The sequence below is a fragment of the Odocoileus virginianus genome, chromosome 7 (assembly GCF_023699985.2).
Source record: "Odocoileus virginianus isolate 20LAN1187 ecotype Illinois chromosome 7, Ovbor_1.2, whole genome shotgun sequence".
NCBI classification, from domain to species: Eukaryota; Metazoa; Chordata; class Mammalia; order Artiodactyla; family Cervidae; genus Odocoileus; species Odocoileus virginianus.
The window spans coordinates 78,174,501-78,192,346 of NC_069680.1; the positions used below are offsets into that span (position 1 = coordinate 78,174,501).

Consider the following 17,846-nt stretch of genomic DNA (forward strand, 5'->3'; position numbering starts at 1 on the left):
AATATCTTCTGCTTCTGTTAGGTCCATACCATTTCTGTCCTTTATTGATCTCATCTTTGCATGAAATGTTCCCTTGGTATCTCTAATTTTCTTGAAGATATCTCTAGTCTTTCCCATTCTGTTTCTTTGCATTGATTGCTGAGGAAGGCTTTCTTTTCTCTCCTGGCTATTCTTTGGAACTCTGCATTCAAATGGGAATATCTTTCCCTTTCTCCTTTGCTTTTCACTTTACTTTTCACAGCTATTTGTAAGGCCACCTCGGACAGCCATTTTGTCTTTTTGCATTTCTTTTTCATGGGGATGGTCTTAATCCCTGTCTCCTGTACAATATCACGAACCTCTGTCCATAGTCCATCTGTCCATCAGGCACTCTGTCTATCAGATCTAGTCCCATAAATCTATTTCTCACTTCCACTGTATAGTCATAAGGGATTTGATTTAGGTCATACCTGAATGGTCTAGTGGTTTTCCCTACTTTCTTCAGTTTAAGTCTGAATTTCCAATAAAGTGTTGATGATCTGAGCCACAGTCAGCTCCTGGTCTTGTTTTTGCTGACTGTATAGAGCTTCTCCATCTCTGGCTGCAAAGAATATAGTCAATCTGATTTTGATGTTGACCATCTCGTGATGTCCATGTGTAGAGTCTTCTCTTGTGTTGTTGGAATAGAGTGTTTGCTATGACCAGTGCGTTCTCTTGTCAAAACTCTATTAGCCTTTGTCCTGCTTCATTCTGTACTCCAATGCCAAACTTGCCTGTTTGTCCAGGTATTTCTTGACTTCCTACTTTTGCGTTCCAGTACCCTATAATGAAAAGGACATCTTTTTTGGGTGTTAGTTCTAAAAGGTCTTGTAGGTCATCATAGAACCGTTCAACTTCAGCTTCTTCAGCATTACTGGTTGCGGCCTAGGCTTGGATTACCATGATATTGAATGGTTTTCCTTGGAAATGAACAGAGATCATTCTGTTGTTTTTGAGACTGCATCCAAGTACTTCATTTTGGACTCTTTTGTTGACCATGCTGGCTACTCCATTTCTTCTAAAGTATTCCTGCCCACAGTAGTAGGTATAATGGTCATCTGAGTTAAATTCACCCATTCCAGTCCATTTTAGTTCACCGATTCCTAGAATGTCAACATTCACTCTTGCCATCTCCTGTTTGACCACTTCCAATTTGCCTTGATTCATTGACCTGATAGTCCAGGTTCCAATGTAATATTGCTCTTTACAGCATCGGACCTTGCTTCTATCACCAGTCACATCCACAACTGGGTATTGTTTTTGCTTTGGCTCCATCCTTTCATTATTTCTGGAGTTATTTCTCCACTGATCTCCAGTAGCATATTGGGCACCTACCGACCTGGAGAGTTCCTTTCAGTATCCTATCATTTTGCCTTCTCATACTGTTCATGGGGTTCTCAAGGCAAGAATACTGAAGTGGTTTGCTATTCCCTTCTCCATTGGACCACATTCTGTCAGACCTCTCCACTATGACCTGGCCATCTTGGGTGGCCCCACACGGCATGGCTTAGTTTCATTGAGTTAGACAAGACTGTGGTCCTGTGATCAGATTGGCTAGTTTTCTGTGATTATGGTTTTAGTTTGTCTGCCCTCTGATGCCCTCTCGCAACACCTACCATCTTACTTGGGTTTCTCTTACCTTGCACATGGGGTATCTCTTCAGGCTGCTCCAGCCAAGCGTAGCTGCTGCTCCTTACCTTGGACTAGGGGTATCTCCTCACTGCAGCCCCTAGCTTTCCTCAAGCCTTGAGCTAACCAAGGCATTTTTCTTATGGAAATGTTTGTCTTAAGATATGTTAATGTACTATGCATTTACCCCAAACTCTGTCTTCAAGTCCATTCTGCCTAAAGGCTCAGAACTGACTTGACAAACCAATATCTTATTCTCATATATTGTTCTCCTAATCCATGTAAATGGAACTATTTGTATGGTAATCTGCCTTTATACAAGATTCAAGTCAATCGTTTTATGGCCTGGGATGACACACCTGGTGCCAAGATTATCTCAAAATGCACCTTTTGTGTGAGGGTCCTGGTGCCATTCTCTGAGTTTTGAGGCTTTCCTTACTTTCATTAACAGACTGCTTGTAACTCTATAACATCCTGCTAAAGACGAGCCGTTGGGTATTCTTTCTACCCCCTTATGATGTCTATGTCAGAAGCTTTCTCTATTTCTTTTATACTTTAATAAAATTTTATTACTAAAAAACTCTGAGTGATCAAGCCTCATCTCTGGCTCCGGATTGAATTCTTCTCCTCTGGAGGCCAAGAATCCTGGCGTCTTTCATGGTTCAGCAACAGCATTTCAACATCTTGTTAAAAATACAGATTTAGATTCCCAAGATCTGCATGGAGGTGCTTTACTATTCAAAGTGTAGTCAATAGACCAGCATTACCCAGGAGCTTGTTAGAAACACAAAAATTCAGATCTACTGACTCAGAATCTGCATTAACAAATTCCCCAGGTGATTTGTATGAACATTGAAATTTGAGAAACATTACCTCATGTGTGAGATTCAGGTGACAGTAATAACAGTTAATAGCTAAGTATGGTCATTTTAACAAGAAACATTCATCTTAAAGACATTTTATCTTACATTACTCTGATATAGAGATATACAAATAATGTTTTTCAGAGAATATTGAAAGTTTTGGTTATCCAATATGTTCTTTCCAATTAGAAGTGCTCCCCAACTAAATGACAGAATTATAAAACACCTTGCTACTAATAATTAAGGACAATAATACCTACCCCATCCACAAATACCTCTAACATAAAACTAGATGTGAGGGAGTATTTCATGAACAAGCACAAGACATTCTTATTCTCCCATTGCCATTCAAACTTTCTGCAGTGGCCACCACAGTCTCTCCATACCCCTAGTGATGGACTTCTAAGTGGAAATGCTCGGAACTTGTTTGGAGTAACATCTGATTATGAATATCATTTCCTTAACCCCTCTTTCCCATGATGGCCTGTGTGCAATTTGTTAAATTAATTAATTTATTTTAATTGGAGGCATAATACTTTACAATATTGTAGTGGTTTCTGCTATACACTGACATGAATCAGCCATGGGTGTACATGTGTCCCCCATCCTGAACCCCTCTCCCAGCTCCCTCCACATACCATTAGTCAGGGTTGTCCCAGTGTACCAGCCCTGAGCACCCTGTCTCATACATAAAACCTGAACTGGTCATCTATTTCACATGTCATGATATACACGTTTCAATTCTATTCTCTCAAATCATCCCACCCTCACCTTCTCCCACAGTCCAAAAGTCTGTTATTTATATCTGTACATCTTTCACTGTCTCACATATAGGGTCATCATTACCATCTTTCTAAATTCCATATATATATATATATATACTGCATAGGTGTTTTTCTTTTTTTTAATTTATTTAATTAAATTGGAGGCTAATGACTTTACAATATTGTAGTTGTTTTTGCCATACATCGACATGAATCAGTCATGGGTGTACAGGTGTCCCCCATCCAGAACACCACTCCCACCTCCCTACTCTTCCCAACCCTCAGGGTGATCCCAGTGCAACGGCCCTGAGCATCCTATCTCATGCATCAAACCTGGATTGGCAATCTGTTTCACATATGGTAATATAGATGTTTCAATGTTATTCTCTCAAATCATTCCACCCTCGCCTTCTCCCACAGAGTCCAAAAATCTGTTCTTTACATCTGTGTCTCTATTGCTGTCTCGCAGATAGTCATGATTAACATCTTTCTAAATTCCATATATATGTGTTAATATATATTGGCTGTGTGTGTGTGTGTGTGTGTGTGTGTGTGTGTGTGTGTGTTTTCTGACTTACTTTACTTACTTTACTCCAGTTTCATACACCTCAGGAGAACTGATTCAAATGCATTCTTTTTAATAGCTGAGTAATATTCCAATCTGTATATGTACCACAGCTTTCTAACCCATTCATCTGCTGATGGACATCTAGGTTACTTCCATGCCCTAGCTATTGTAAACAGTTCTGCGATGAACATTAGGGTAAATGTGTCTCTTTCAATTCTGGTTTCCTTGGTGTATATGCCCAGCAGTGGGATTGCTGGGTCATGTGGCAGTTCTATTTCCAGATTTTTAAGGAATCTCCACACTGTTCTCCACAGTGGCTGCACTAGCTTGCATTGCCACCAAGAGTGTAAGAGGGTTCCCTTTTCTCCACACCCTCTCTAGCATTTATTGTTTGTAGAGTTTTTGATAGTAGCCATTCTGACCAGCGTGAAATGGTACCTCATTGTGGTTTTGATTTTAATTTCTCTGATAATGAGTGATGTGGAGCCTCTTTTCATGTGTTTGTTAGCCATATGTATGTCTTCTCTGGAGAAATGTCTGTTTAGTTCTTTGGGTCATTTTTTGATTGGGTCACTTATTTTTCTGGAATTGAGCTGTAGGTGCTATTTGTATACTTTTGAGATCAATTCTTTGTCAATTGCTTCGTTTGCTATTATTTTCTCCCATTCTGAAGGCTGTCTTTTCACCTTGCTTCTAGTTTCCTTCATGGTGCAAAAGCTTTGAAGCTCAATTAGGTCCCATTTGTTTATTTTTGCTTTTATTTCCATTACCCTGGGATGTGGGTCATAGAGGATCCTGCTGTTATTTATGTCAGAGAGTGTTTTGCCTATGTTTTCCTCTAGGAGTTTTATAGTTTCTGGTCTTAAACTTAGATCTATAATCCATTTTACGTTTTTGTGTATGATGTTAGAAAGTGTTCTAATTTCATTATTTTACAAGTGGGTGACCAGTTTTCCCAGCACCACTTGTTAAAGAGATTGTCTTTTCTCCATTGTATATTCTTTCCTCCTTTGTCAGAGATAAGGTGTCCATAGATGCATGGATTTATCTCTAGGCTTTCTATTTTGTTCCACTGACCTATATTTCTGTCTTTATGCCAGTACCATACTCTCTTGATGACTGGAGCTTTGTCATATAGCCTGAAGTCAGGCAGGTTGATTTCGCCAGTTCCATTCTTCTTTCTCAGGATTACTTTGGCTATTCGAGGTTTTTTGTATTCCCATACAAATTGTGAAATTCTTTGTTCTCGTTCTCTGAAAAATACTGTTGGTAGCTTATAAGGATTACATGGAATCTATAGACTGCTTTGAGTAGTATATTCATTTTCACTATGTTGAGTCTTCTGATCCATGAACATGGTATATTTATCTATTTGTGTCATCTTTGATTTCTTTCATCAGTGTTTTGTAGTTTTCTATACATAAGTCTTTTATTTCCTTAGATAGATTTATCCTAAGTATTTTATTCTTTTCATCACAGTGGTGAATGGAATTGCTTCCTTAATTTCTCTTTCTGTTTTCTCATTGTTAGTGCATAGGAATGCAAGGGATTTCTGTGTGTTAATTTTATATTTCATTGCTAGTGTATAGGAATGCAAGGGATTTCTGTGTGTTGAATTTATATCCTGCAATTTTACATTATTTGTTGATTAGCTCTAGTAATTTTCTGGTGGTGTCTTTTGGGTTTTCTATGTAGAGCATCATGTCATCTGCAAACAGGGGGTGTATTACTTGTTTTCCATCTGGATTCCTTTTATTTCTGTTTCTTCTCTGATTGCTGTGGCTAAAACTTCCAAAACTATGTTGAATAGTAGTGGTGACAGTTGGCACCCCTGTCTTCTTCCTGACTTTAGGAGAAATGCTTTCAATTTTTCACCATTGAGGATAATGTTTGCTGTGGGTTTACCATATATGGCTTTTACTATGTTGAGGTATGTTCCTTCTATGCCTGCTTTGTGGAGGGTTTTTATCATAAATGGATGTTGAATTCTGCCAAAGGCTTTCTCTAAATCTATTGAGATAATAATATGGCTTTTATCTTTCAATTTGTTAATGTGGTGTATCACATTGATTTATTTGCAAATATTGAAGAATCCTTGCATCCCTGGGATAAAGCTCACTTGATCATGATGTATGATCTTTTTAATATGTTTTGGATTCTGTTTGCTAGAATTTTATGGGGATTTTTGCATCTATGTTCATCAGTGATATTGGCCTGTAGTTTTCTTTTTTCTTTTCTTTCTTTTTATTTATTCATTTGTGTGTGTGTGTGTGTGTGTGTGTGTGTGTGTGTGTGATCCCTGTCTAGTTTTGGTATTAGGCTGGTGGTGGCCATAGAATGAGTATGTGAGTTTACCTTACCCTGCAATTTTTGGAAGGGTTTGAGTAGGTTAGATTTTATCTCTTCTCTAAATTTTTGGAAGAATTCACCTGTAAAACCATCTGGTCCTGGGCTTTTGTTTGCTGTAAGATTTTTTATTACAGTTTTCATTTCCATGCTTGTGATTGGTCTGTTAAGATTTTCTATCTTTTCCTGGTTCAGTTTTGGAAGGTTATACTTTTCTAAGAATTCGTCCATTTCTTCTAAGTTGCCATTTTTATTGGGATATCATTGCTTGTAGTAGTTTCTTATGACCCTTTGTATTTCTGTGTTGTCTGTTGTTATTTCTCCATTTTCATTTACAATTTTGTTGATTTGATTCTTCTCCCTTTGTTTCTTGATGAGTCTGGCTAATGGTTTGTCAATTTTATTTATCTTCTCAAAGAACCAGCTTTTAGCTTTGTTGATTTTTGCTATAGTCTCCTTTGGTTCTTTTTCATTTATTTCTGCCCTAATTTTTATGGTTTCTTTCCTTCTACTAACCATAGGGTTCTTCATTTCTTTTATTTTTTTTTTTTTCTAGTTGCTTTACGTATAGAGTTAGGTTATTTATTTGATTTTTCTCTTGTTTCTTGAGGTAAGCTGTATTGCTCTAAATCTTCCCCTTAGCACTGCTTTTACTGAATCCCGTAGGTTTTGAGTTCTTGTGTTTTCATATTCATTTGTTTCTTTGCATATTTTTATTCCTTTTTTTATTTCTTCTGTGATTTGTTGGTTATTCAGAAGTGTGTTTTTTAGCCTCCACATGTTTGTATTTTTAATAATGTGTGTGTGTGTGTGTGTGTGTGTGTGTGTGTGTGTGTGTAGTTAATATCTAATCTTATCACACTGTGATCAGAAAAGATGCTTGAAACGATTTCAGTTTTCTGGAATTTACCAAGGCTAGATTTATGGCCAAGGATGTGATCTATCCTGGAGAAGTTTCTGTGTGCACTTGAGAAAAAGCTGAAATTAATTGTTTTGTGATAAAATGTCCTATAGATATCAATTAGGTCTAACTGGTCTATTTTATCATTTAAAGTTTGTATTTCCTTTCTAATTTCTGTATAGTTGATCTATCCATAGGTGTGAATTGGGTATTGTAATCCCCCACTATTATTGCATTACTGTTAATTTCCCCTTTATTCTTGCTGGCATTTGCCTTACATATCATGGTGCTCCTATGTTGGGTGCATATGTTTATAATTGTTATATCTTCTTCTTGGATTGATCCTTTGATAATTAGGTAGTGTCCCTCTTTGTCTCTTTTCACAGCCTTTATTTCAATATCTATTTTATCTGATATGAGCATTGCTACTCCTGCTTTCCTTTGGTCTCCATTTGTGTGAAATATCTTTATATAGTCCTTCACTTTCAGTCTGTATGTATCTCTTGTTTTGAGGTAGGTCTCTTGTAGACAGCATATATAGGGGTCTTCTTTTTGTATCCATTCAGCCAGTCTTTTTCTTTTCATTGGGGCATACAACGGATTTACATTTAGGGTACTTATTGATAAGTACGATCCCATTGTCATTTCCTTTGTTGTTTTGGGTTCAAGTTTATAAACCTTTTCTGTTTTTCTGTGTTGTAGAGAGGATCCTTTGGCATTTGTTGAAGAGCTGGTTTGGTGGTGCTCAATTCTCTCAGCTTTTCCTTGCCTGTAAAGCTTTTGATTTCTCCTTCATATTTGAATGAGACCCTTGCTGGGTATAATAATATGGGTTGTCGGTTTTTCTTTTCCTTACTTTCTGTATGTCCTGCCTTTCCCTTCTGGTGTGAAGAGTTTCTATTGAAAGATCAGCTGTTACCCTTATGGGAATCCTCTTGTGTGTTATTTGTTGCTTTTCCCTTTTTGCTTTTAATATTTTCTCTTTGTGTTTGATCTTTGTTAATTTGATTAATGTGTTCTTGGAGCATTTTGCTTTGGGTTTACCCTGTTTGGGACCCTCTGGGTTTCTTGGACTTGGGTGGCTATTTCCTTACCCAACCTAGGGAAGTTTTCAACTATTATCTCCTCAAGTATTTTCTCATGCCCTTTCTTTTTGTCTTCTTCTGGGACTCCTATGATTTGAATGTTGGGGCACTTAACATTATCCCAGAAGCCTCTGAGGTTGTCTTCATTTATTTTAATTCTTTTTTCTTTTTTCCTCTCTGCTTCATTTATTTCCACCATTCTATCTTCCCCCTTACTTATCTTATACTCTGCCTTGTTATTCTATGTTGGTTCCCTCCAGAGTGATGTTGATCTCAGTTATTGCATTATTATTGATTGATTGACTCTTCTTTATTTCCTCTAGGTCCTTGTTACATATTTCTTGAACTTCTCAATCTTTTTCTCTAGTCTATTTATCTGTAACTCCATATTGTTTCAAAATTTTGGATCATCTTTACTAGTCTGAATTCTTTTTCAGGTAGACTCCTTGTCTCCTCCTCTTCTGTTTGGTTTGGTGGGCATTTATCATGTTCCCTTATCTGCTTAATATTCCTCTGCCTTTTCATTTTGTTAGGATTGCTGTGTCTGGGGTGCCCTTTCTGTAGGCTGGAAGTTCATGGTTCCTCTTTACTGTGGAGATTGCTCCCTGTGGGTGGGGTTGTACTAGTGGCTTGTCAAGGTTTCCTGGTTAGGGGAGCTTGTGTCTGTGTTCTGGTGGGTGGAGCTGGATCTCTTCTCTCTGAAGGGCAATGAAGTGTCCAGTAGTGAGTTTTGGGGCATCTATGAGTTTGGCATGGCTTTGGGCAGCCTGTCTTTTAATGCTCAGGGCTATGTTCCTGCTTTGCTGGGGAATTACCATGGTATGTCTTGCTCTGGAACTTGTTGGTTCTTGGGTTGGTCTTGGTTTCAGTGTAGGTTTGGAGGCTTCTGGGTGAGCTCTTGTCTATTAATGTTCCCTGGAATCAGGAGTTCTCTGATGTTCTCAAGTTTTGAAGTTAAACTCCTGCCTCTGGCTTTCAGTCTTATTCTTACAGTAGCCTCAAGACATCTCCATCCATACAGCACAGGTTATAAAACATCTAGGCTAATGGTGAAACAATTCTCCACAGTGAGATCCACCAGGAGGGATTCACAGAGTTACATGGAGGAGAGAAGAAGGAGGAGAGAGATAGAGGTGATCAGAAGGAGAAGAGGGGAATCAAAAGGGGAGAGACCAATCTAGCCAGTAATCAGTTCCCTAAGTGTTCTCCACAGCCTGGATCACCCAGAGCGATTCATAGAGTTAAGTAGAGAAGAGAAGAGGGAGGGAGGAGATGGGGCAATCAGGGTTGGGGGGGGGAGGCAGAGTCAAAAGGGGAGAGAGCAATCAAGACAGTAAGCACACCCCTAAGTAAAAATGGGTACTGAAGATTGGATTCTTAAAGGTACAAAATTGATCACAAATACAAAAAGCAAAGTTTAAAAATCTAGAGTAGAGGTTACACTCTCAAAAGTACAATATTAAAAATACAAAAGAAAATCACGAAAATTATAATATATGTGTGTGTGTGTGTGTGTGTGTGTGTATATATATGAAATTTGCTTTAAAAATTGGGTCTTTACTTTGCAAGGTTGTCTACTTGCAAAAATAAACTACTAAAAGTAGACCCTACTAAAAATAAGGTCTACTATTTTGCAATAGTAAGTTATAAAATTAAAATTAAAGGAGTAATAAAGAACTTAAATATAAAAAAATTAAAAATGAAAACAGTAAAAATATATCTAGGAATTTCTCTGGAACTGTTGTGGGCATTGTGGGGTCAGTTCTGTTTCAGATAGTTCCTTGTTCCAGCTTGTACTTGTTCTCAAGTTCTATAGGCCCCTTCCAATTCTTAGTCCATGTTAACTACAGGGTTTTAATCTGTTGCACCTGTGACTTCCAGAGCGGTTCCCTCTTCTCTGTTTATTTTGGATTCCTCTGTTTTCAAGTCTCTTCAGAGCCTAATTTCCACCCTGACGCAAGGGGGCAAAGGTGTTCACTTGTTTAGGCTCACTTGTTCAGTTGTGCTGTGGGGAGGGAGGAACACTGCAAACGAATATCACTGGTGTGTATGAAGAGTGCTCACCTTGTGTGGACCACACTGGGTTTGCCCTAGGTCATGGCAGCGTGTGTTTTCCTAGTCTACACTGCTCAGGCTCCAGGTTGCTCTGCAGAAGTACTGTCCAAAATGAACCCTGCGTTTCATGCACATTCCAGGTCTGAGCTGCTCAGGTTCAGGTTCTCATGTACTCCTCAAGTGCACAGGCTCGGTTGGGTGTGCATTCTTTGCCCTTCCCAGGCCTGAGCCGCTCAGATGACCAAGTGCTTGGCAAGCACACTGTTCCAGGTGGGCCGTGTGTCTTAATCACTTCCCTGGTCCCAGCCACTCGGTTTCCCGGGTGCACAGCAAGAGCACCGTCTCAGGCGTGTCGTGTGTCTCCTCGGGGGGGCTGATCTCAGGTTTAGACCCTCCTGGCAGTTGTCAACAATTCAGTATCCCAGGAAGACGTGGTTAGCAACTGGGGGCCTGCTCACAGTTGGGTTGAGGATGCCAGTCTCTGGGGACGAAATTGCCCTTGTCTTCCAGCTCTGGCTATTGCATGCCTGCCTCTCTGCCTTGGGCGGTGGGGGAGTGGCCTGTACGCAGCTGACTGGCTCTCCTTTCATATTCACTCAATCCTTTGTTCTGTGAGTGAGCCAGGCTGTGTATTAGGTTAGAGTCTTTCACGGGAAAGTTCTCTCTCTCTCTCTCTTTTTTTTCCCTCTCTCTCTGGCTATCCACAGTTTGGGCTGCTACTTCACGTTAGCTCCCTCAGATTGTCCTCAGGGCATTCAGTCCCAGTCCTTACCCTCAGTACACAACCCGCGCCTCCCTGTCCAGCCCCAGCTGGCTGGTGGTGGAAGACAGCGTCTGGGCTACTTCTCTGCTGGGTTTCAGTTAGGTAACTCCTTTTTTGTTTTTTTTTCCTCCCAGTTATGTTTCCCTCTGAGATTCCAAAACTCCCCAAAGACCCACTGGTGAGAGGGCTTCCTGCTGTTTGGAAACTTCTCCTTCACAGCTCCTTCACCAGAATGTCTCTCTTTTTGTCTTTTATATTTTGTCCTACCTCCTTTCGAAAAGAATGGGCTGCCTTTCTGGATGTCTGGTGTCCTCTGCCAGCATTCAGAAGTTGTTTTGTGGAAGCTTCTCATCATTCAAATGATCTTCTGATGAATTTGTGGTGGAGAAATTGGTCTCCCTGTCCTATTCCTCTGCCATCTTGGGGCCAACCCCTCTCCCACACACCCCCCCCCCTCCAATTTGTTAAAAGGAAACTCTCCTGAGATGGAAATCTCTGGTAAAACAATCATCAAATTATCCAGCCATTTCTACAAGGTTGGGATTCTTTTTCCAGAAGAAATGATTTCAAATTACTTTGACGGCAGAGGTTTTCAAAAATTAGTAGATATCAGAGAAACCCAGAAGGCTTGTTAATGCACAGATTGCTGGGCAGTACGTCTGGAAGTCCTCCCCCCACTCCCTCCCCCCTCCCAGTGGGCATAACTTTAAGCATTAGGTGTTGATTTCCCACTCACATTTCGGTATATGGATTCTTATCCAACTTTTATCTAAAAGCACTTAGTCTTTATTATTTCAAATCAGAGTAAAGTCATTAATATACAGGAAAAGTAAACCTTTCAGAGTCAAGCTAGATCTTAGCACACTATGTTGTAATAACAACTGGACTTTTATTTTTTACCAGTAGTGATATAATTGGCAACATTTTGCAGTGGGCCAATTAGGGTAGGCATTGGTCTAATTGGATAGAAAAGAAATTACTGATCAAATTGGATAGAAAATAATTTATTGATCAAATCAGTCCCTCACCAGCACATCTACATATCCAAAACTTTATTATGTTAACAAGTAATCAATGCAATGTTACTAGGACATATTTTACATCTTGTTATCCTACTTTTGGATTATGGTGCATTTTACTCTGAGAGTATATCTCAGGTTGGATCAGCCACATTTCAAGTGCTCAGTCGGGACAGTGGCTAACAGCTCTGTATTGGGCCATGCAGGTTGATAGGATATTTTCAGGTAAAACTTGTCATTAGTGTTTTGTTTTGTTTTTTAAGGAAAGATTTTTGGTTTTGTTAAATGCCTGGACTTTAGAAAGTGATGGAGAGTACGTTAATAACAGATTAAAAGTGATGATGTCCATTACACTGCACATAGCATTAAAAAACTGAAAAAAATAGAACACATTACTCTGGTATTAAAATACTCCATAAATTAAAAAGTCACAAAATGAGTGAAATTCCTATATGACTTGTCTGTTTCACTGTTGTTTTCTGAAAGGAAGAAAATAGCCAAAAGTCATAGACTAGGTGGCAAATATTAACATTGCACTAAAGATATAGAGATAGTAAATACACATCTGGAAAAATGATCATGAATCCTTAGGGAAATGAAAATAAAACAACAGTGAGATAGCATGACAAACTTATCAAAAGGATCAAAATTAAGAATAATGGATCAGAAGAAAAATAATAATTTTTTAAAAAGATAAGCATATTCCTAATAAAAACACTAATATCCTGGAAGTTTATCCTCTACCCTATTTATGTAGAAAGATATATATATATATATATATATATATATATATATATATATATATATGCACCATATATTAAAGTGACAGCTTCCTTAAAATAAAAAAAAAAAAAAATTGACCAAGTGAAGTATTCACTAGGATACAGGAGGAAATGGACCTCTCAAACACTGCTGGGAATAATGAAAAAAAAGAATTCTCAGGCAGTCCAGTGGCTAGGACCGCAGCTGTTCACTGCTCAGGGCCCAGGTTCAATCCCTAGTCAGGAAATTAAGATCCCACAAGCCATGCAGTGTGGCAAAAAAAAAAAAAAAAGAAAAGGTATAATTAGTTCAGATCATAATTTGCTAATTTGTTAAAGTTAATACTCACCTATCTTGTGACTCACACCTTGCACTCTGAGTTATTGAAGAAAAGATAAATGAAACATATATCCATATAAAGAATTATACACAAATGTTTTACCAACTTTTTTTTTTCAATAGTCAAAAATTAGGAAAACTGCAAATGTCCATAAGCAAATGAATGGATAATAGTGGTATATCCAAAAGCAAGAATATTTCTTAGAAAAAAAAGTATGAGCTGCTCATACATTATTGATAACTCTTCAAGTATTTATGCAACATAAATAAAAGCGGGAGAAAGAGTGAATACTTTGATTCCCATCATATGAATTCTAGAAAATGCAACATGATCTGTTATAATGGAAAATAAATCAATGGTTACATGGAGGGCTGTGGAGGGCAAGGAGAGAGAGTATAAAAGGTCATGAAATAAACATACAGTAACATAGCCATTACCATGACTATGATGATGGTTTTACTTCCATAAGTATTTCAGAACTCATCAGATAGCTTTTGAAATTATCCACGATTTTAAAACAAACAGACAAACAAAAAAAACCTCTATGTCCAACTTTCTGGAAAGTAGCTTTGGCAATCCTACATTCATTCCACTTTCTCAGGCCCTTTGTGGATCAGTTTTACCTCAAAGATAGCAAATAGAGTGAGCAATGAAGGACCTTACACCTGAATCAACAGGAATGTGACCTGGGTCACAGATACATTTGTGGAATAGATTCTCCTTTTTTCTATCTTTATTCTTTTCTACCTGCTGCACTCTTGGTAGGACCTGGGTGTGGGGGGGTGGGGGGGTGGGAATTCCCCTCATCACTGCTGACATCCCCTGTGAACAAAAGAAAATATTTATGCTGCTCCCAGAAACAGTTATTTTGTCACATCTGACCCATCCTCAGGGTGATCTAAGTCTCCTGAAACTCATCATAGCATCCAGGCCTGAAATGAGGACAAGAAAGCTATGCAGTCTTTCACAGGAGGCCATGGGAAGAAATGCAAACTTGGCAAAAACTAGTAAGCTAATTTCTGCCTCTGTGATGACTCCTCTGAGGCACAGAAAGTTTGATACCCACATGAAATTTGCACACTTCTTCATGGTTGTAGAGCCCAATTCTGTTTATAAAACACACTGCATGGTAAATGGAATGTCCAAGATTAAGGAGGACTTAAACAGTAAAGTCTTTGTTATTGTACAAACCAAAGCAATGGTCAGGCAGATTTGCCAGCAATGCCTGGCAATTCTTAATTGGTGACTCAGAGGCTAGAAAAATTCATCACAAGTATCTTCATACCAACATGTCCCTGGAAATGGTGGTCCTTCTCTGCATGTTGCCAGATGAACTCCTGATGTTCTCTGGGCCAATACTGCATCAGGCCCATGCAAAAGCTGTTCAGAAAGGGAAGGAAGACATCCCAAGGATTCAGGCTAATCCTAATTTCCTCCAACATATGAGAGAACAGAGTGGAGTTCCCTGAACTTGCTGGGGTAGTGACTGATGGATACTGGGGAGACCTGCCAGGTTAGAGGTGAAATGAATATGGTGACAGAAACTGCAAGTGATATTAATCTATTAAGAGCAGATTAGTGTGCAACACAGTTACATGTGCTTCATGTAATTATGAAGAATCTCTTTACTCTTGGTGCTTGGATTTATGAGGCAACTAATGTCTCATGGTTTTGTTCAGTGTCATTACACTGAACAAGGAAATTATACATTTCTTATATATCTAAGGCCTTTTGCCAGTGTGAATTCGCTGGTGCTGAGAGATTTTTGGCTAAAAGAATTCCTACATCTGAGGCAGTCATATGGCTTTTCTCCTGTATGAACTCTCTGATGATAATGAAGGGTGGAATGAGAGGTAAAAGACTTCCCATATTCACTGCATTCATAAGGCCTTTCTTCTGTGTGAACTCTCTGATGAATAATGGGGTGAATTATTTGAGTAAAGGATTTCCCACAGTCACTACATTCATGAGGCCTTTCTCCTGTATGAACTCTCCAATGTCGAATGAGTACTGAGCTATTGGTAAAAGATTTCCCACAGTCACTGCACTTATAAGGCCATTCTCCATTGTCTACCCTCTGATGATAGCCAAGGGCAGAGACAAAAGTAAAAGATATCTCACATTCACTGTACTCATAAGGCCTTTCTCCAGTGTGAATTCTCTGGTGTTTAGAGAGGTATGAACTCTGGCTAAAGGATCTCCCACAATCAGTACATTCATAAGGCTTTTCTCCAGTGTGAACTCTCTGGTGTTATTCAGTTGGGAACTATCCCTACAAGATTTCCCACGTTCACTTCAGTAAAATGTCCTTTCTACTGTGTGAACTCTCTGATGACAATGGAGGGCAGTTCAGTTCAGTTCAGTCACTCAGTCGTGTCCAACTCTTTGTGTCCCCATGAATCACAGCACGTCAGGCCTCTCTGTCCATCACCAACTCCCAGAGTTTACTCAAACTCATGTCCATCGAGTCAGTGATACCATCCAGCCATCTCATCCTCTGTCGTCCTCCTCTCCTCCTGCCCCCAATGCCTCCCAGCATCAGGGTCTTTTCCAATGAGTCAACTCTTCGCATGAGGTGGCCAAAATATTGGAGATTCAGCTTCAGCATCAGTCCTTCCAATGAACACCCAGGACTGATCTCCTTTAGGATGGACTGGTTGGATCTCCTTACAGTCCAAGGGACTCTCAAGAGTCTTCTCCAACACCACAGTTCAAAAGCATCAAGAGTTAGAGGTAAAACATTTGCTGCACTCATAAGGCCTTCCTCCTGTGTGAACTCTACAGTGTCAATGAGTATTGGTCCATTGGTAAAGGATTTCCCACAGTCACTGCACTCATATGGTTTTTCTCATGTATGAACTCTCTGATGATAACAGAGGGCAGAACCAGAGGTAAAAGATTTCTCACATTCACTACATTCAAAAGCCCTTTCTCCAGTGTGAACTTTCTGGTGTTGAGATAGGAAAGACTTATGGCTAAAGGATTTCCCACATTCACTGCACTCATAAGGCCTTTTTCCTGTGTGAATTCTTTGGTACATAATGAGGTGATTTATTTGGGTAAAATACTTCCCACAATCAGTACACTCATATGGCCTTTCTCCTGTGTAAATTCTCTGATGATAATGCAGGCCAGAGCTAGAGGTAAAAGACTTTCCACATTCCCCACATTTATGAGTCTTCTCTCCAGTGTGAACTCTCTGATGATAATGGAGGGCAGAGCTAGAAGTAAAAGATTTCCCACATTCACTGCACTCATAAGGCCTTTCTCCTGTATGAACCCTCAAATGTTCAATTACATCAGGTTTTCATTTAAAGGACTTTCTACATTCAGGGCATTCATAACTCATTTCTCCAGTGTGAACTGTCCATTGCTGAATAAAGATGGAGCTATGGCCAGAAGATTGTGCACAATGATAATAACCATGGCAATTTTCTCCAGTGTTACTCCTCTGAGGATAAATGAGGAAAAATTCTTGGCTAAAGGATTTCCCACAATGGCTGCACTTGTACTGCCTTGCCCTAGTATGAATTCTTTGATTTTGAATGAGGGCTGAACTTCCTCTAAAAGATTTTCACAGTCACCACACTCATAAAGCCTGTCACCAGTGTGGACTTTCTGGTGCACAATAAATGATGATCTATACTTGAGTTTCCCCCCACATTTACTGCACACAAAACATTGTCTTTCAGTGTAGGCACTCTGGTCCTGAACAAGTGTGAGTTTGGGCTGAAGACTTTCTTGCATTCTTCCCTGGTACAATGACTTTTTTGCTTTGTAAAGTTTCCATGCAGTGGGTGGCTGTATTTGGCTTCTCCCCAGTGTGACTGATCTATTGCTTCAGATGTTCTGAGGTGGCTCAGAAGTCATCCCCAACTTCCTTGCTGGTTAAAGGTTTCTCTTACACATGGAAATTGGAGCTCTTCACAAATTAAAGCCTGTCCACACTGATTATGAATGGTTTATCTTACATGTACTGTTCCTGGTGCTGTTGAGGATCTGCACTGAAATAAAATCATTTGCACGTGTCCTACAATTCAGTAGTTTCTTGCTGTGTTATGTTCCCTGATTCTCAGCCAAATGGACAATGCCTCTCACGACTGGACCACACACTTCACAGGGGTGAGTATTCTGAGAAGATGAAGGCTTCTTGCAAGTCCTGGCCTATGACACTCCCACAGAAACACTCTGTTCAAAGGAAGCCTCAATTTCTCCTCTCCACTGCAGAAACCCAGTGAGAATATAAATTCTCCAGCACCACATCACGGTACAGGCATGTATGAGCCACATCAAGAAGCTTCCATTCCTTCCAGGTGAAGGACAGGGCAATGGTCTCAAAGGTCACACCACCCTGAGGCGGGTCCCTCAGTGCTGCTGCCGCCATTGGACTCTGGCCAGAGCAGGGCTGGAAGCCATGAAAGTGAAAATGAAAGTGTTATTCACTCAGATGTGTCCAACTCTTTGCTACCTCATGGACTGTAGCCCATCAGGCTCCGCTGTCCATGGAATTCTCCAGGCAAGAATACTGGAGTGGGTGGCCATCCCTTCTCCAGAGGATCTTCCCAACCCAGGGATTGAACCTGGGCCTCCTGCATTTCAGGCAGATTCTTTACTGTCTGAGTCATGAGGGATGCCCAAACTAGCTGTGTGTGTGTGTGTGTGTGTGTGTGTGTGTGTGCGCGTGTGTGTGCATGTGTGTGTGTGCATGTGTGTGCATGTGTGTGTGCATGTGT

General features: G+C 39.7%; 2 pseudogenes; both read right to left on the reverse strand.

Moving 5' to 3' along the window:
* Nucleotides 1–292: 292 nt before the first annotated feature.
* LOC139035899 (craniofacial development protein 2 pseudogene) lies at nt 293–10,819 on the reverse strand (annotated as a pseudogene).
* A 3,996-nt stretch (nt 10,820–14,815) lies between these two features.
* On the reverse strand, nt 14,816–17,497 carry LOC110151465 (zinc finger protein 345-like; annotated as a pseudogene).
* Nucleotides 17,498–17,846: the final 349 nt, after the last annotated feature.